This window comes from Strigops habroptila, chromosome 2, assembly GCF_004027225.2.
Source record: "Strigops habroptila isolate Jane chromosome 2, bStrHab1.2.pri, whole genome shotgun sequence".
Classification (NCBI taxonomy): Eukaryota; Metazoa; Chordata; class Aves; order Psittaciformes; family Psittacidae; genus Strigops; species Strigops habroptila.
Window position 1 is genome coordinate 19,909,792 of NC_044278.2, and position 18,927 is coordinate 19,928,718.

General features: G+C 41.1%; 2 protein-coding genes across 3 annotated transcripts in view; one reads left to right on the top strand and one right to left on the bottom strand.

The window, feature by feature from the left end:
• The window catches only part of CMSS1 (cms1 ribosomal small subunit homolog), a 236,103-nt gene that overhangs the window by 155,905 nt on the left and 61,271 nt on the right, over positions 1-18,927 (top strand). The gene's annotated exons all lie outside the window — the stretch shown is intronic.
• Positions 1-18,927, bottom strand: part of FILIP1L (filamin A interacting protein 1 like) — a 203,898-nt gene that overhangs the window by 154,304 nt on the left and 30,667 nt on the right. Inside the window, exon 2 of the mRNA XM_030477168.1 lies at positions 171-313. The gene's annotated coding sequence lies outside the window, so the exon portion shown is untranslated. The remainder of the gene's footprint in view (positions 1-170; positions 314-18,927) is intronic.

The following is an 18,927-nucleotide window of genomic DNA, read 5'->3' on the forward strand; positions in this document are numbered from 1 at the left end:
CAGTGGATTGTTGATACAGTCATAGCAGCATAGCCCTTCAGCACTCCTTACCAAAGTTACCTTGTCTGGAAAGTCTTACCTTTCTCATTGGGAGGAGAGGGAAGGAAAATTGGAAATCTCTAGCTTAAGGAAAAGCACCTACTATAGAAGTTGAGTGAAGATTAACTAACCTGCTGGAGCATCACAGGCTGGAAACCTGAATGTTGTGGCAGATTCCGTCATTTTAGGAACGGAGCAGGCAGCAGTCCTGCAATGTCATCATGGTCTTTCTCACGTAGTAGGAAGTGGCATTGCTGCCCTGGGTACAAACATCCTACGAGAGAGATGGAGAAGCAAAGTACTCAGTGACCAACCCCACAGAAGTAAATGCTTTGACACAGCTGATACTGTGAGTCTTGGGAGTACAAGGTAGCAATACAAGTCCTTTGGAAAGAGTGTGTGTGTTTACAGTGAAAGAGGTAATACCTACACATAAATAAGTCTTAAAAACCAAAGAGACAAAACCCCCACCAAACCCGCAGCCCTACACAGTCATTGTTTTTCAGCTTTCAAAGCTCTTCCTCTGGAGAGTTTTTGCTAATGGGTGAGCTAAACCCCAAGTTGATTAAATATTTGATCCACCTTCTGTCACCTTGGAAGCAGGGAATGCGTACTGTGAAAATCATCTGACCTTGGAGAATCCAGGAGGGAAGTTCACAGGTAAAACAGACTTCCTCCCCTTTTTTGTTGCAATAATACAAGAGACCACACTAGGATTTGCATTCCAGCCATGCGCATGGTGTAACATGTACCTTGAGGTGGCTTACAGCAGACAGCACTTTGTGGTAAGTGCTGCATTGCAACTAGGATCACCCATGTGATCACCATTAGGATCACCACTCTACTGCTGAAACTTCACACTCCTTAATGAAGAACATGCATCCATGCAGTTTTAGCTCCTTATTTACTCCAGCTACTTTATTGTGGGCTGTGGTAACTATGTTGTATGTCTGTTCTTGCTTGCATCCCTGGGAGATAATGAGGTTGTGCAGTGGATATATTGACAGCAGGGTTGGGGTTTTTTTCCCAAAATTCCTTTGCCTTTGTTATGTTCTCCATGCAGCCCACTTTAATCCTCTCTTTCTGTACTGTTGAGTCTTAGAACTTCTTCCAAGAGATTTTTCTTTTTTTGCTGGACACATCCATTAAACCCAAGGAGTTCTACCTTGTAGTCCTGGGGCAGTTTTGCTTCCTCAAACCATCAGTCTGCATCCACCCTTATAAATAATTTTACTTCTGTTCCTAATCTGTCGCTAATCTCCAGGCAGCCAAGAGATTGGCCTTTCACCTGTCTTGAACTCTTGAGAATTACACAATAGTTGCACAAAGCCTTTTTTCTTCCTTCTACAGTGAAGATAGCACCGAGCTCTGGGTGTGTAATGGGCCAGGCTTTTCACTTTTGCCAGGGGCTGCAGTGTGGTGGCATGAAGATGGGGAGAGATGTTCATTGCTGTGTTTGGCATGGAGGCCTGAGAGTCCTTTGCTCCTTCAGGCCTTTTAGGGTTCTTATTGTCCCACAGGGACTTTCTTCCCCAGCTTTCCTAACCCTCTACTCTGTGGCCAGGTAGATGTTATTGGATATGCAGAGCCAGTAAGTACAGTAGCCCTGAGAGGTAGTATAAAGAAATGAAGCTAAGATATTACGTCTGATTTTTTTTCTCCTTTGTCAGAGGCTGTTATGGATTTAACAGTTTTTGATAACTAAAAAGGTACCCTTCTAATCCTGGTTTTTTTTTTGGTGAATGTTTAAAGAGAGATGCCAGGATTACCACCTTTGGTTTGGTTTGGGGATTGTGATCACAACACTTGTGATTACAGTAAGGTAGGATCATCACCATTAGTTCACAGCTCGATGTCCTTTTATTCTGGAAATTAAGCTATGCCAAATGAAATGTTTGCATCTGCTTTCTTTCCAAGATGTGCAGCTGGGTTTTAAAGATAAATGTTTGCCACTGGGGCAGACAATGTGCTAGGCTTAAGTTCACTTAGCAAAACTTTTTTTATTGGAGTGGCTCATGTAACTTAACATGCAAGAAATTATTAAGCTTTCACTTCCTCCACTCCCATTTCCTGTTTGGATGTTGAAAGGAAGCCCTGATTGCTAATTTGTGATTAGCCAGCAACCCAGAGTGAACTTAATCCTGCAGGTTTGTGTGGTATTTGCCTATGCAGATACCACCTCTATCAAGAGCGGGCTGCTGAGTCTCACGTTTCTTGATGGGAGCTGTAAACAATTTGCTCTTCTTTCCGTGAATTCACGGCCTGCCTTTTAAGAACAGAGGTAATGTCTGGCATGCCAACACGCGAGAGAGGAAGCTAAAACTTTGGATGCGGCGAGAGAGAAAGGAGGTGTAAGGAGGGGTTTTCAGTCTTGCTTGCCCAGGAGATGGCACTGTGCAATAGTGGGAATTTTTACCTACAGCTTTTGTCGTATGACTGGATCGTGTTTGTTTGAGACATGACAGATGAGTGAGGTTTTGAATCAGTAAGAGAAGAGCTATTTGTCCTTTTAGGATGCCTCAGCACTCTCTTTTTTGTAAAATGCTGTGTATGCTGTAGGCAGCTTGGGTTTAAATCTGCTTTGCACTCCTGTGTTAAGGATTTTGTGCACAGTCAAATATAGTCAGGATCAGAACTGGGTTAGTGGATGAAATTAATCTGGCCATGAATGAAGCGGTGATGGCTTTGGAGCACCCTTACTTTCAAGGCTTTTGTGCAAGTCCTTTGTGTTCCCCTTGATAATTCTCAGACCTGACAAAGGAGCCAAACCAAAGAGGTATATACATGTAGCATGCTCTAGAAAATGAGAAGGTTTTGTGGATCCTTGGTAGGATCCCTCTTTCTGCCCTGCATGCAGCGTACTATGCTCCTGTTAGAGTACCAGTTGGTTTGGTGTAGTGCTTGTATATATATAAAACCGAGAGGTTTTTAAGGAATCTGGCCCATCTGCAAAAGCCTGACCTGACTTGTGCTGCCAAATGCAGGCCAATGCAGCTGACAATCATCTAGAAAATCTTGTGGTCTTCATTTTTTTTCATGTTGATGAGTTGAGACCATTTCCATTCCTCCCTCCAATAACAGTCTGCGATTAGGAGCACATACAGATCTGTGGGGAATTCTGATCTCAGAATTAACTTTACAAAATCTTAGGCATGCTGATTACCCTCTTATTTTAATTCTCAAAAAGGTGAAGAGGGATAATACTTTCTTAACACAGAGGTGTTACAAATGCGTTCATAATGTACCTTAAAGCTAGAAATGCTATGTGAATGTTAAATACTTCTGTTGTTATGAATTGCGTCTTAAGTGGCCTATGCATCTATTACAAAAGCTTTTAGCAAACACATGCCCTTTGAAATAGCCTGACCCTTTCCACTTTTTCAGAGACATTAATAGTTTCCTGGCTCAGGGTTTTAGGAAATGTCGTCATAGTCTGGAGGAACCAATAAAAACATAAGTCACCTATTTTGTCTGATCATTTTATGCCAGAATATTTGAGGCTGGAAGCTGTGGAGGGGTAGGAGGGGACTGCTTCATTTGTGTGGGTGGAAGACATATAAGTTTTAATACCATTTTAGTATAACTTTGCATATTAAGACTCTAGATCTGTGTGAGAAATAGTATTTTTTGAGTTTACAGGCAGGGGCTCTAGGTAGTTTTAGCAACTAGTTAACTAGGTTTCCCCTTTCCTAAGCCATTTATTGCTTCAATGCCTGATGAAAAGGATGTTGTCTTTGAAGAAGAGTGTTTTGTTGCTTTCAGGCTTACATTGTCATCTAATAGAGGCAAGAGAGCTCTTAAGAAAGGACAGTGTCTAAACCAAATGGTGGTAAATGATTATGGAAATATGATTGGTGGGACAATAGCTTGTTGGGTATGGTCAGTACAGAGCATTTCCCGCTAGCAGAAAATGCAGTCATTTAAATTAAAGAACTACTGGATGAACAAAGCGTCATTACATGACATGGTGAAAAGCAAACCGTGAGTGTCAAGTGACACTGTTATCCATTATAAATGCCAGCACTTAGGTTTGGCCAAACCCTGCCATCTTTGCATAGTTTTGATTCTCTCCTCCTGAGGCAAAGCCTCCAGAAAGCGTGTTAGAAAGTCCTGAGCATGGTGTCTTGGATCTGTGAAGAGCAGACATGCATAGCAGTTTTTCCCCTCCTGTGCTGTCTCCTCCTGTAAGCTTCAAATAGTGCCTCAGAGGTGGGAGATGGGTGTTGTTGCTAACTTATGCTTGGCTGCATGGAGCTGGAATAGACTGCCAGGCCCCATTTATCCTCTACCTCTTCCCAGAGCATCCTCCAAAGAGAATCAAAGTTTTTGCCCATTTTTTGAGAGGTCATGCACTGTATCTTCTCTCTGTATTCCATCAGAATTGGAGACCAGTCTAATGTTTGTCAGCAGTCTAGGGAAGCTGAAGGATAACACTTACTTCATCCTGCACAGCTATCTCTTTGGAAATGAACTGTGGCACCAAAAGAAACAACCACCTCTGCAAGCTGCACTGTAATGTATTATGCAGACTCTTTCCCTCCTCACCTGCCCCTCAAACTAGAAAAATTAAACAGCTTTATTTCAGCTTCTGCTCTAGACTCAAACGCAGCTAATGTGCAGCTGTTGTTCACTAAGAATTCAAATGGTGTTTAGGCTGCTGTTCGAGTACTACAGGCCCCCATTAAAAAAATCCTTGAGGATTTCAGGAAGATGCAAAAGGAAGGCATGGGTTCCAAGTTGCCTTGGTCGGAGTCCAGTCGAAAGGGGAGGTTGCTACTGATGTACCGTTTTTATGTTTCGTGAACCCGAAAAGGTGTTACCACAAGAGTTATTCAGCAGGCCAAGACTCCACAAATGAACTTCAATGTTAACTTGTGCCAGACATCTATCCCTTGTGTTTTTTGGAGACTTTTCTCTCCACCTCTCAATTTAATGTGCCAAATGCTGGTTCTGGGTCTTCCTCCCACCCAAGCTGAGTGTGTATGAGTCAGTCCTGTGGCAGAGATGTGCCTGCTGCTTTCCACTCATGACCACCACACAAGATGTTGCCTTGAGATAGGCAATAGTCGCTTCCCCTTTGCACTTGTCAGGCTCTCTTATTATTTTCTTTATTGTGTATACGTTTTGTCAAGTCAGGCATAGATTTGTCACTGTACTGTGCCATGAGATAACCTTTTCAAATTCCCTTTTAAACTGGAGTTGGATCGTGTGTGGAGTCGTCCCCTGAGTATTAGCACTGGGTGACACCAGGGTTATTGCTGAGTCCCAGAGCACAATGTGAAGTCTCCAAAGCCTTTAAGTATCTTAAAAAGTGCCAAGTTGAGTTGCTTTCTCAAAGTTAACACATCGGAGTCCTGAAGAACCATTTGCATTGAGCGGGATGCGTAGGTGAAGGGGCGAGTACAGCATTGCTATTGCTATTGCTTGTCCCCGCAACAAATTCAAGAAAAAGTGCCGGTGTCAGGTGCTTCTACCAGCTACCGTGGGGCTTCTGAGTAGGCAAGGCTCCCTTTTCATCTGCTGTCTGTTCTGTTCTGATTTCATCCCTGTCAAGGGGGTTTAGGCCTCAGGGAAGGAGAAGTTTGGTTTTTTCTCTCATGCCTGCTTCTTGGATTGTCGGGATTTAGGGAAGGAAGAGCTCTTCTCAGTTATGTGCTTAGTTCAGTCATTTGCAAATGAGGGCTTTCTGATTTTTATTGACATGCAATTAAACTGTCACGAGCTGTGCATGTACCTGTACTTTAAAAATGAATATCCCACTCTCATTCAGCAGAAGAAGTGTGACCTCAACAAGAACCAGATTTAAAAACAACACTGTAATTTTAATCCTCAGCTTGCTCTCTGCTCCCTTCAGGGTTTTGATGATGGCTGGAATTTCTTCATTGACTGCAGGGTTTTTAAAGAAAAAAACCAACAGTGAAACTCTCCCAAACCAGAAACTATCCAATCCCACCCAAAGAGATTTAGTGAAATTGAAGCTGTAGAGAAGGTGAAGGCAAGCCGTTTCTTACAATGTATTCATACTCTTTTGTGTCCTAACAGACAGCTTGGCCGTAGCAGTCATGTGAAAATGCATGACCTGTTCTGTTAGGCTGAATACCCTGTGGTCTCGGAGTTTACAGCAGATACAGGGAAAAGGCCTTGTCTTCAGATGTGTCTGTGGAGGGCCTAGAACACTTCTGGCTCTACGTAAGAAATAATAATAAGGCCAAAACCTCTCCGCCAGCTAGTGAAATGAAAATGCTGTATTTCACAGCTATGTCATTGGAGAATTATATTTCATTAGAGCTGATATTAAAAACCCTGATGTCAATTGTGAAATGTGGCTGACTTAAAATTTGCAAAGCACATAGGAAATTTTTTCGTAATGTGTTGTCAGTTTAGAAGTCTGGCAGTCCTTTAGGTTCACTCATAAAACTTTAAGCTCTCTGAAGGGGAAAACCCCAAGGCTGTTTCCCCCAAACTTTAAAAGCTTTGCTTCTACTAGCAAATGCCATTTTTATAAAGTATGTGCGAATAACATTCTGGATGCTTCAAACAGCAGTAGTTGTTAGGACTTTCGGATCGGAGAACTGCATCAAGTAGTCATGAAAAATAAGGTATTCTAGACATTTAACTGGCAGCTTTTTAAAAGTCAGTGAACAGAGAATGGCAGTCCAAAACTATTACTGTTTTTTCAATGCAAAAAATCCCTGTTGTTTTACCGTTTTGGTTTTTTTTTTCCCCCCATTTGATGGTTTACAGGCTTGCATTACTAGGAAGGAATATGTGCACAGCAGTTGCATTGAGTCGGTTCCAACAGGTTGCTGAGCTGCAGAACCATTTCCTCATTAATCTTGTTTTCACAAAATCCTGAAGTTCTTGTAAATCAGACTGTTACCTCTCTTAGTCGCAGTGAAGACATAAGGGCTATATGCATTAGTACTTACTGTTGCTTGCGAGACAATATTTAAATGTCCAATGCACTATATGAGCAGGCTTATTTCTGTAACAGATTTAGTGTAGGGGTGGTAAATAATACTTCTTCTAGGCAGGTTTTTCTGGTTTGGGTTTTTGCTCAGATGTGGAGAACTTGTGAATATAAATACATTGTCATTTCCTAATAGAAAAGTATATTAAGGTTAAACAAGCGAATCCAGTCTGTGGCCTGAAGATATACTAATCACTAGGTGTGTGTCCTTTTCTGCTTTGGTACGTCTAATTCTGCAGTAACCTAAGCTTCACACTGTGCTCCCCATTGAAACCTCTGCTAGGCAGTACCCAGTGTCTGCTACATCCAGTCAGGAGCAATGTTGGTGCTGTACCACCAAATGAGCCCTAGATTTGCGAGTTACCCTGTTTTGCCCCTGTGCCCTCCCTACCCTGCTGTGTTCTGATTATAATCTCCTTGCTGTGCACTGGTTTCTCACCAGGTTTTTAGGAGCTTGATATCTTCAGGATTTCTCTCTCTCTTGTGAAATTGTCCAGCAATGATAAGGGTCTATGTCTGATAGGCGGTTGTAAAACATATCATGCAAGATTTTCTTTAGGAAGGAGTCTCGAATCAGTCTTGTAAAACCATTTTTACAGATCTGTCCAGTTGTGCATAGCATTTCTTACAAATTCACTTCAGTTAATGGCTTTAGAGGGTGATGAACCTTAGTAATGCGAAGGCTGTTCAGTTGTTGTGGGCTGAACCCAGGACATCAGTAGAGAGACAGGGCTGAAATGCCAGCTAATCCCTGACCGGGCAGATTCAGCTGTTTCGTTTTGAAATTGTCAGTTGATTTGTGTGAGCAGATCATTTTGGTGAGGGAAAAGAGTGGGATGCTTGTGAAAGGGGTAGATCAGCCTGTGGGTCTGGGTTACGGGAGTTTGTATTTATCAGCAGGTTCCAAGGCGGGTGGAAACATGATGGTTTGGATTAGGAGAAGTCCCTGAAGTGTGCATCTGTTCAGCCTGATCTCTTCATGTGCTCAGGGACTGTCAAATCAGGGATTTTATTTTATTTTTTTCTTAAATAGTAAAGGCATTGAAACACTGTCTGGAAAGAGAAAACATTCCCAGCTTTTATGGATACGTGGTCACTGGCTCTTGCTTGTTCCTTTAATAAGCTCAATAAGCAATGTTCTTAATTGGACGAAGTTGCTACTATTTCAGGTCAGTGTGTGTGTTTTCTCTTACCGTTGCCATGGCACTGGTAAAACAGATATGTTCTGTAGTTGTGTTTATCCTTTCATAATATGTGAATTTTTATTTTCAGCACTGTATTTGCAGCATAATAATGCTCGCAGTATTTTTCCATACCAAACCCTGCTGGAGTTACTGCACTCCATTATTTCTCATTTGTCATATAGCAGTCTGTTTTACATGATTCGTGTCCACTTTTGTGTCCATTAGAGTTAGTAGCACCTAGGGCCTTTGTATTTTGGGTATTTCATAGCTTAATGGATACTTAAGGTTAGAGACATTATGTCATGGTTGCAATCTTACATAAACATAAACCATAGAGCCTAATCTAGCAGGTTTTTACACAGCTCAGTAAACTTGGCTGAGCTACAGCTTATCTTCTGAGGAGGTGCGTAATATTGATTTAAAGGTTTCAGGTGATGGAGAATCTAACAAAGATTAACTGTAGAAGTTACAGCTAAGTTGTTACTGAGCTCTGTCACTGTAAAAAATGTAGCTTTACTTAAAGGGCAGCAAAGCAACAGCAGCAGCAACCATAGCCAAAATCAATCATCAGTCTTTCTTTTTTTCCTCTTTATTTTTCTCTTCTTTCCCTAAAGGAAGATTTTCATCACGCTGATTGAAATCAAATATCTCAGTACTTCAGCTTTTACTTTTAGCTGTGGCAGAAATAACTTTAGGGAACTCTGAAAGGTTTCCCAAGTAAATTTCTCAATTTGGAGCATGTTGGAATATCTAGAAATGAGTCAAGTGTCGAGCAGGCCAAGAGATGCTGACACCAGTGCTGAGCCATAGCTTTCCCCTACTATGGGTTCCCATTACTTTAATGACACCTATGGTTTGTTCATTGAGAATCACACAGTTATACTGGCTGACATTAGTCTGTTTACCACAGAAGAAACAGTAGTGAGGTGTCTGGAAGTATCATAAGGTTGTCTTACTGTTACATGCAGGATTCATGTGAAATACAGTATGGAAGGAAGCAAGAATTTTATAGCAGTTCTTAAGATAGGATTTTTATCTTGCTATTATGTCAAAACAGCCTTGGCTGATGCTAAGTTAGCAGAGGGTTGTAGAACAGTTTATTAGCAGTGACTATAACAAAAGTGCAGAAGCATTATCTTTTGCCACAGAACGCGGGTTTTGAGAATAACAAAAACTCAGTTGCCCCTTTCAGTTACAGCAGTGACAGACCCAGAGGTTGATTGGGGGTGGCACCAATTGACTGTCCTTTTCACGGGTCTCTAAAATTTAATCAGGAGGAGGGGACATAGAAACACCACCCGTCTTGTTTGATTTAAATTTGCTCCTTATTGGAGTGTTTAGGGGCCTCTAATTTAACAATAGTTAAAAATGGAATTGCTGCTTTCAGCTGTTTGCTTAGCCTTGTTAACCTGAAGTCATCCTTCAGTAGTCATATGGGCAGAGAAGTCTGCAATAACCCCTTTACACTTTGCCAACCAAAGCTATTTAAAGAAGAGGGAGCTAGTGTTTTCTGCCATGCCTGTTCACATTGGTATGCCCTCATGGGTCGTTTTCTTTTAAGATATTGTGAGACAAACAGAAGAGACTGATTTTCCTTGGATATGTATGCAACAGTTAAGTTTCTAAACTTGAGACATTGGTTTTCTGAGCATCAATATGATCAACTATCATTCAAGTTAGTAGAAACTTGACTGAGAGTAAACCGAAGTCACAGCAGAGGCAGGTGGGTTGGTGTCCTTTCCTTGGATGAGCCATTTCTCATCGCAGATGAGACTGCCATTGTTTTGTTCTTAATTTGCATGTAGCGTATAAGCCAGTTCTTGTAGTTGGTAAGAATATGTTGCCTTGGACCACTTTAAGTCTTCTAGGATTTGGGGTTTATTGCTGTAAAAGGCTTTCATAACAGCCTTTCTTCAATTGGTTTTCTGCATTTATTTAATGCTTATTATTTTGGAATTAGTGCGCATCACTGCTATTTCCTGACAAATTATGAATGGGGCTTTCAAGAAATCAGTATGTTGTTTTTGTTGAGAGGGATCCTTAATTGCCTCTGTTTTCTTGTCTTATATGTCTTCTTTAAGTGATACATAATTATAATTAAGTGGTATAGAAAACCAGTAACTCAATTAACTTCAAGGGTTATGCTATGAACAGACTCTGCAGGTAAAGCAATACAATTATGCACTGCCAATTAAGAGGTTAAATAAATTTCCAGTGTAAGAAACAAGATGGAAAGGTTGTGAATTGTCTGAAGACTCTTGGGGCTGCTTGTTTTCAGGAGCTGCAAGTCAGCAAGGTAGCCCACCTTCATACGGATAAACCCGATGTCATGCACTGTAATGCTGCTGCTGCTTGTTTGCTTACGTAGGACTCTCAGTGCCCTCATATTCCCAAATCTTGCTTTCTGAACTGTACCTTAAACAAAACACGTCGTTTAATCCTAATGGTGCAGGCGGCATTTAGGACTGTGATGTAACTTTTTAGCAGAATCTGTAGTTGATGGCAGAAGCCAGAACATCAGACTGAAAGATGTTTTGGCTCTTTAAAGAAATACTAACGTCAGCTCAGCTGAGCTCCCAGATTCACGTTTGGCAAAAGACAGATTACATAAGCAGCAGTAATTTTCCCCACGCTTGGAAAGAGTTGGTTGAAATGCTTTACAATTCCCCGCAAGCACACCGGGCTGCTGCATGCAGTGCTCAGTCAAAGCAAAGGTAACTTCTGGCAGAAGTGTGGTCAGCCAGCCTGGCTCTGCACACCCATGTTGACCAGGGAGGCCTGCTTGCTGCACTGGCCACCACTCCTCCCAAAACGATGTGCTGGACCAGCTGAAAGGATCCCATGTGTCAAAGCCACCTCCTGAGCTCTGGAGTGGGCCAGGCTGAAGGTACCCACAGTCAGGGTGAATGTTAAATGAGATTTTTGGAGGTCTTTGCCTCATAATAAACTAAAAGTTTAGAAAGATCACAGACAAATGCTTAATGCATCCCCTTCTAAAAAGAGGGGTACTGGGATTTGGAAAATTCACCTTTGCATTTGGCTGGAATTTATTTTCATGCTTTCTGCAAAGCTTGTTTGGTCTGATCACAGTGCCTCTGTTTGTGTTTCTAATACAGATGCCTTTCATTCTTCCTTTAAATTATACCAAATGCTCAACAGGAAGAGCAGATGTTCACCAATTAGAAAAAAAAAAATAATTGGAAAGGGAAAGAAAGCTGAGGACAGGGCAGGGCATTATAGTTACCAGGTCACTCTTGTAAGAGAAGATCTGCTAGGTTATGTGAGTAGACAAAGGCAGATGGTCCCAAGTGATGTCCTGCCCTGGGCTCCTCCCAGGCTGTCACAGGGGCCACCAGCCAACCAAAGGCCCACCTCCACAAGCCCAGGGGCACAATGGCAGGCAGAAACCTGAACCAGGGCTGTCACTGGAGAGTCTCAGCCCCAGGGTCCAGACCTGAAACCCATCAACATGAGTCAATGCCAGAGCACCTTTTAGACCGAGGAGAGGTTGTGTGTGGCACATGTGATCAGAGGCAGGGGAAGAGCATTTTGTGATTGCCCAAGACTTATTATTGGATGTTGAAGGAAAGAACCTAAGGCAGGAAATGGCAGGCATTCAGGTGATTTGGGGAGGAACAAGTGTGGAGAAAATAGGGGGCTAAGGACCAGAGGCCAGAGACCCATACATGCATCCCTGGTGCAGCACCTGGAGCAAGTGCAGGTGTGCAGCTTGCTGTGGAAGCAGTAACAAAGATTAGGCCAGTGAGTAGGTGAAGTGGTCTGGGAGCCAAGTATATACGCGTGCGTGGAGCAGGGGAGTCCCCGACAGCTCCGAATGTGTGTGCAACGGTCTGTGCCTGCAGCTGGAGTGGGGCAGTGCCCTTGGGAGCTCATATGCCCGGGTGCCAGCAACTGGGAGGACTGGGATCCCAGAAGTTACTGGGCAGACTGTCTTTAGTCCAGCTGCTGAAGGGATCAGTGTTGTCCATGTGCGTGGACACATGTGTATATATAAATACGCACAGACACAGAATAAATACATGTGTATGCATATGAAATATATATATTCTCACTAGCGGACCTCTTCCTGTTCAGCCAGAGAGGGGCTGTGTGTTGTCTGTGTGGTGGCTACATATACAAATATATATGTGTGTGTGTGCGTGTGTGTGTGCAGTGTGAGCACGTGCTCTGAGAGTGCCTGTGCTCACTGAGAATGCATTTTCAGCCTTGCTGCTGGTTGCACGTGGGAGCGTGGAGCTGTGCAGCCTTGCTTCTTTTGGACTGTCAGGTCAGGCCTATTCTCCTAATGAGATCCACCTGAAATAGTATAAATCATGAACATACAAGTTGAAAGATGTTAGAGCCTGGTAACCATATATCTTTTTAGGTCTTGTACAGTACCAGGCGAGCATCTGGAGCTTGAGCTATTAGTATTGATACAAAGGCATTGACAATTAAGCGATTACATCCTATTGTGCTTCCTTTGAGTCTTTTCATTCTCCATATCAAAGGATGCTCTTTGGCAGCTTTTTCACTCTTTCTGTGCCTTTGCATTTTGGCAATTCCTCATAAGGTTATAATCAGTGTCTAAAATGCTTTGATAAAAGGATTAGTAACGTGAGAACACAACTTCCATCTCTTGATGGACATAATTATAACAGTTCATTGCAGAAGATGCAAACAAAATCTGTGAATTCCAAAGATTGTTTAAAAAAAAAAAATTTAAAAATAATGGAGCTTATTTTGCAGCTGGATGCCACCACCTCTTTCCTTGAACATTAGCCAATTTGGGTTGTTAGAATTTGCCTGATGGCTAGTTTTTATTCACCACTGCTCTTGTAAAAAGCATCTGTTAATTGCAGTTACTTTCCTTCGAATTTTAAGATCTTGCTAGTTTGGGTGACCCATATACCACGCGTTTTTAAAAGTTAAACTAAAAGCAGCTCCCCTGCCCCAAATTTCTAGCTTTACTTTTCTTCTTCTTTTCTTCTTTTGTTTTCTTTTTTTCTTCTTTTCTTCTTTTCTTCTTTTCTCTTCTTTTCTTCTTCTTTTCTTTACAAATTTCTAGCTTTACTTTTCCTCCATTCGAAAAACTTCTGTCAGTTCAATTAGAAAAAAAGACAGAAGAAACAGAGTTGTGTGGAGAAAATACAGCTACTTCCGCAGGTGTCACCAAAGAGGAAATGCGGAGAGGCAGAAACAGTCTAAGTTGGGATCTGGACAAGCTAGCGGTGGGGGAAGATGGATGAGTTCCTATCTTTTAGTGAGTGTAAATGAAACTTAAGTTTTATGTCTTTAGCAGAAGATGACACCCTAAAGGACTCCATGGAGGAGGGAATATGGAGGAAGGAGGGCTTTCATCATTACTTTAGGAGAAAGAAATGTTGTTTGTAAAGCACTGAATCTGGAGCATTAATTTTAACACCATACGAGGTGAATTCACCCAAGCTTGCTTACTGAGATCAAACAAGGTGACTAAGTATATTTTATGTTAACACATATTTTTTGAGAGCTTTGTTTAAGGTCCTATGTGGGTATGCTTTGGTGCAGGCCTGTTTAATAATAGCCCATCAGGTGCTGATGTTAAATTTCACTGCTACTTTTGAAGGGTTTTAACGATGGATTGCCTGGAATCTGTGAGCCATGACCCCTGGAAGAGTATCAGTTTGAAGCCTGTCTTTACGGGCATACTAAAACTATTAAATTTGGTAACTGAAGCAGCATTTGAGATCCCATCATTCTCAGTGGCTGTGTGAAGACCTCCATTTCATCATACTCTTCGTAGCATGTTTTCATTCAAGCACTGGAAACTGGATTTGAACATTGTTTTCATAGCAATTGAGAAATCCCTTGTGAGGGAGCCCTAAAATAGCTTATTTAAAGGGTTAACTCCTTATTATGTTAGTCAGCTCTCATTTAACTCTGATAACTATCTGGCTTTTGGATTAGCAAGACTAAGGCTTCTCCTAACACCTTCTGGTGCATCAAATGGTTGTGAAAGGTATGAGTGCAGTGTGAGAGCTAATGCAATTATGGTGCCCACTGCTCCTTAAACCTCCATTTGCTTGTTACAGAAATCCAACTATTAGGGGTTTACTTAAAACAAGAATACAGCATGTCTGTGCTTTAGCCTAATTTTACATATAGTTAGTTTGATTTATGTTTTAGTCTTTTCTGGTCATCTTTTCCCAACTTGCTTGCATAAGTAGGAGTTTACTTCAGTTCTAGGCTTTTGTGAACACTGACTAGTATAAAAACATGTAGTACATCTGATCGGAGCAAGTCCTGAGCTTTTGTTTTCTTCATGTTCTACCTGAAATCTTCTGCCTTCAGTGTGTTAAAACCTGAGAAATTATAAACCCAGTTGAGGCTGACACATTTGATGTTAGTTGTCTCTCCACAAAAGAGAGACAGCCTGACTGACTCTGAAATAAAAGATCCCAGTTTTCAGGGATAATAATAATCAAAATCGAGTGTTCTGTTTTCTGCTGGAAAAGCTACAGAAAGAAACATCAAATTAAATACTTGCCTCTTTTGGAAGCAAATAAATATCTAAAATCTGTAATAAAATCATATTCATAGATTCTGGAACTATAGTTACAGGATTATCTAATTTTTGTTTATATTTTGCAGATGCATATAAGGCCCTTTGAGGCACGTATAGCTGCATGCAGGGATTTAGGAATTTAATTAGTTTCATGTTTGAGCTTTGAGTCTTTCAATACAAGAAAGTTACCTGCTCAGCAGGATGGCCACCAGTTGGCGGTTGCAAACAGAATTTACAGTTCATAGGCTTTATTATCAATTGTTTGACCGTGAGAATCAGGAGAACTAATCAATTGTTTGGATTTGTCAAGTGCTGTGTGGAAAGTGATGAGATTATATTTCTTCTAAAGAAGAGTGCTTAGATCAGTAGGACTTTAGGATGAAGCATGGCTTGATGTATAACCTTTGTTCAGCAATTACAGGCAAGCACGTTGCATACTGAGGCTGATGAGCAGAGATTTCTATTGCTGATTTTATTTGGCTCTAGGCTGAAGAAGAAAAAAAATATTCTGTGGGCTTCTCACAGTATACTACTAAGTCATGTAGAAGTCAAATTGAGGTTTTTTTGGGAGGGTCAGTTACAACTCACTTTCCTGATCTCTGTTCTTTTTGGTGTTTGTTGAGGTCAGTAGCTTGGTAAGGACATGAAGGTTTACTACCTGGCCACATCTGTACTGTGGGTTGATGTAAACTGGACTGGTGGTTGGCTCTTAGCTTGGAGCTGCTGCAGGCATCTACAGTGCTTGCAGGGTGGGGGGTCTACAGAAAGAGGCTGCTCTCCTGTCTGCATCCTGAAACCACACCATGGTTCTCCCAGCAAGATCCTGTTGCATCTCTCAGGATCCACTGTTTTCCTAGGCATTCAAAAAAAGAATTGCAGTGCACATCTTTATATAGTCCCACTCTGTTTAGTGCTTGGCTCAAAAAATCTGGGGATTGAAATTCATAGAGTGAAGCTCACACAGTGAGCAGGATGAAGCTGCTGTCAGAGGCACTTTTTCTTCACTTTGATAACATCTACCTTTCACTGTGGAAGACAGGACAAGGTTATTGCTGGTTAGCTTTTATTAGCTGGAGGTTGTGATATGCATGTGGATGTGGCTGTGTCTGTACCTGAAGAATTAGGGGCAGCAGTAGCAAGTACTAGGCTGTGCTGAGTGAACACTTCTGGGCCTTGAAAAGGGAAACCAACAGCCTTTCTAAGAAATGAGCAGTTCTGTTTTGTTATTCCTATCCTAGATGAATACAGATTACAGTTTACCCCAATGTGAAGTTCTTCTGCTTCTGGCGCACCAGCTTCAGAGCTGCTGCTTCTCTTACAGTGTTATCTGAAAACCTGTCCCACACATGTGACATGGAGTAGGTTTGTAGTCAGTCTTGAAAAAGGATTCTTTGCTGCGGCTTTCTCCTTGGTGGAAAGCACATGGATTGTTTATGTGTTTTTGTTTTAAACAGAGCATTTGATAAAATATGTTACTTAGGGATGAAAAGGTCCTTGGTAGTGTGTAGGCCAGTCAAACATTTTCACAGTTAATAAATTACCATCTATTTTTTAAAAATCAGTCTTTTGTGAGATCAAATTCAGATCTTTTCATGGGTATTAAAGACTTTATTTGAGGCTTCTTTTGTTCATGGTTCTACATTTTTTATTCGTTTTAAACTGTCCTCAGAGATTTTTAAAACATCTTAACAGTTCCTGCTGGGGGCAGAGAGACGCATTCCTGGAGCCACGTCAGATAAGCTGGAGACTGAATAGTTCAGTGAGTAAGATGCTCATAATTCCAGCAGATGTATAAGCACTTCAGTTTTTTTCCTTCAGCTGTAACTTTTTTGGAGAATATTTTTCCCTCTTTTTTCCACACAAAACCAAATGCAGTTCTTATGGTGCCTTTTTTTTTTTTTTTTTTTTTTTGGTGTGTGTGGGTTGCTTTGGTTTCTGGGGGTTGGGGTTTATTTGTTCAGGGTTTTTTTGTCCGTTTTTTAATAAAGCTTGTTAGGTATTGGTATTTTCTCAGAAATAATATTCAAGTTATATATGTAGGTCTAAAGTGCTGCTTTATGGGTTTTTTGGGGGGGAAATAATGACTTAGCTGTTTAGAGGAAAAACTACTAAACTGCCCTCAAAATTTATGATTTCATCATCTTTGAGAGAAGTCTGCTGTATGCAGTGAATTTTATATGTGGTGTGTTGTTTTATGTTCACAAAACCTGCTTGTAAAGTATCACGATAGTGGGAAGTTGGAACACTTTGTAAGAAATTTTGGAAGGGTATTTTCAACATTAGGTACTTGCGAAAACATAGCAAAATGCTTTACCTTAGTATATATATATTGAGGAGGTCTAACGTCAGGTTCCTTTTATGTTTTTTAATGGATAAGTTTCTGTAACTAGAAACTAAATTTTGGATTCTACAAAATCAGTAGGAAGTTTGCCATTGATTTCTGTGTGACTAAGTTTTGGCTTATGGAGTTTATTGGACTTGGGCTGGATTCTTCTCTGTCACACTGGTGAAACTTCAAAACTGCTTGCTGGCCACTGGCCTTAATTCATGATGGTGGGTTGCAATACATAAAACCTCTCCATAGAGATTTAGCATTTGATAAGTAAAGCTTTGGGAAGATTGTGTCTACTGATGACAAGTCTCAGGCCATCCCAACAGACAGAGAGAGGCAAGTCATTCCCTATAGTTATCACAGAGATACAAAGAACTTCATAAATCTTATGAAGTTCTTATTAAGATTCACCCAAGAGTTGCTTAAGCATAAATACAAAATATGCTTCAAATTTGTCTGCTTTCCCTTTGTGTGGATCAGCAGTGAAGTATTAGTTCAGATGCTTCTAGGAAGACACATCTTTATCTCAGATGTTTCTTGTGAGTCTGCATTGCCCATTTGGACAGGGCTTTGTGGGCAGAATTAGAGGAAAACTCGGGCTTTTGGCATTGCAGAAATGCTAGAAGTGGGTCCAACATTCTGTCAGTAGCCAAAGCAAACAAGTGGTTAATAATTCAGCCCTTCACTTTTGGCATTAATTAAGAGAGCAGAATTGATAGACATGTTAATTATTACTTCCCTCCTCCCCCCCCCAAGTAAAATTCCGAAATTACAGTAATTTCATGGAAGTATTGCAGCAATGCTCTTTAATCAGAGATCGTAAGTGCAAGAGGATGGAAATGACTATCCGTAGTGGGAATGCATGACAACCACCAAACATCAAGAAATATCCATAATAGGAATTTTGGTTTATAGTCTTTTCAGTTTGAAGCCAACAGATCTAACAATCCTATTACACAAGATACTTATGCACTTTGCGAAGTTTTGATCACTAGCCTCCCCAAGGAGTTTAAAAAAGAAGAAATAAAAAGCCCCTGACACTAATTTTGTTGACCTCCTTCCAACCTGCTAGCAGCTCTTGTGATATTTTATTGCTTAGGGAGCAAAATACAGAAACTGTCTGCAAGGGCATGGGATCCCAGCTATTCTGCAAAAGATAAAAATTTCTGATTATTTTATAGGATGTGAATTGCTGCGGCTAGAGGCCATGAAATGCGCGCTTCAGTTTTTGGAATGCAGCTTTGGGCGGTCGCCAGTGAAATATTTTACCTAGAATTATAAGTGAATCTCTCAAGGCTTTAAATAACCTGTATTGTAGAGTCACTGTGGTTACACATGCGAATACTTCGTAATGCTGTGTTCAATCTACCACATGACTGGCAGAGCTTCAGAAATGCTGTGCTTTGGAAAATTACATTAAATACTTTCCCATGCTTCAGTTGACTTTAAGTCTGTAAAACACAAAAGAAATTATTAGTCACTGTAAGAAAATGTAATTGATCTAACTGCTGTATTGGTTCGATTTTCAGATTTGTTGTAGTTAGCTATAAGCACATGTATTGGCCTTATTTGAAGACTTTGATTAGGATTTCTTTGCACTAACAGAAAAATTCCTGTGTAAGTTAAAGGCACAGTAAAGACCCCCAGTAGACTAGCCAAGCTAATAGGGTTGAGGTGTGAATGATCAGGATCAGCTAAAGGATGGGAAGAGCTGGCAGATTCAGAGAGAGAGACTCAGGAGAAAACAAGAACCCAATGGTTTTAAATTACACAGCAATGCAGAGCGGTACAGTTACAGACTTGCAAAGATAGGCCTTCCTTTACTATTTGTGGATGTCCCTCCCATGTCTTTAGC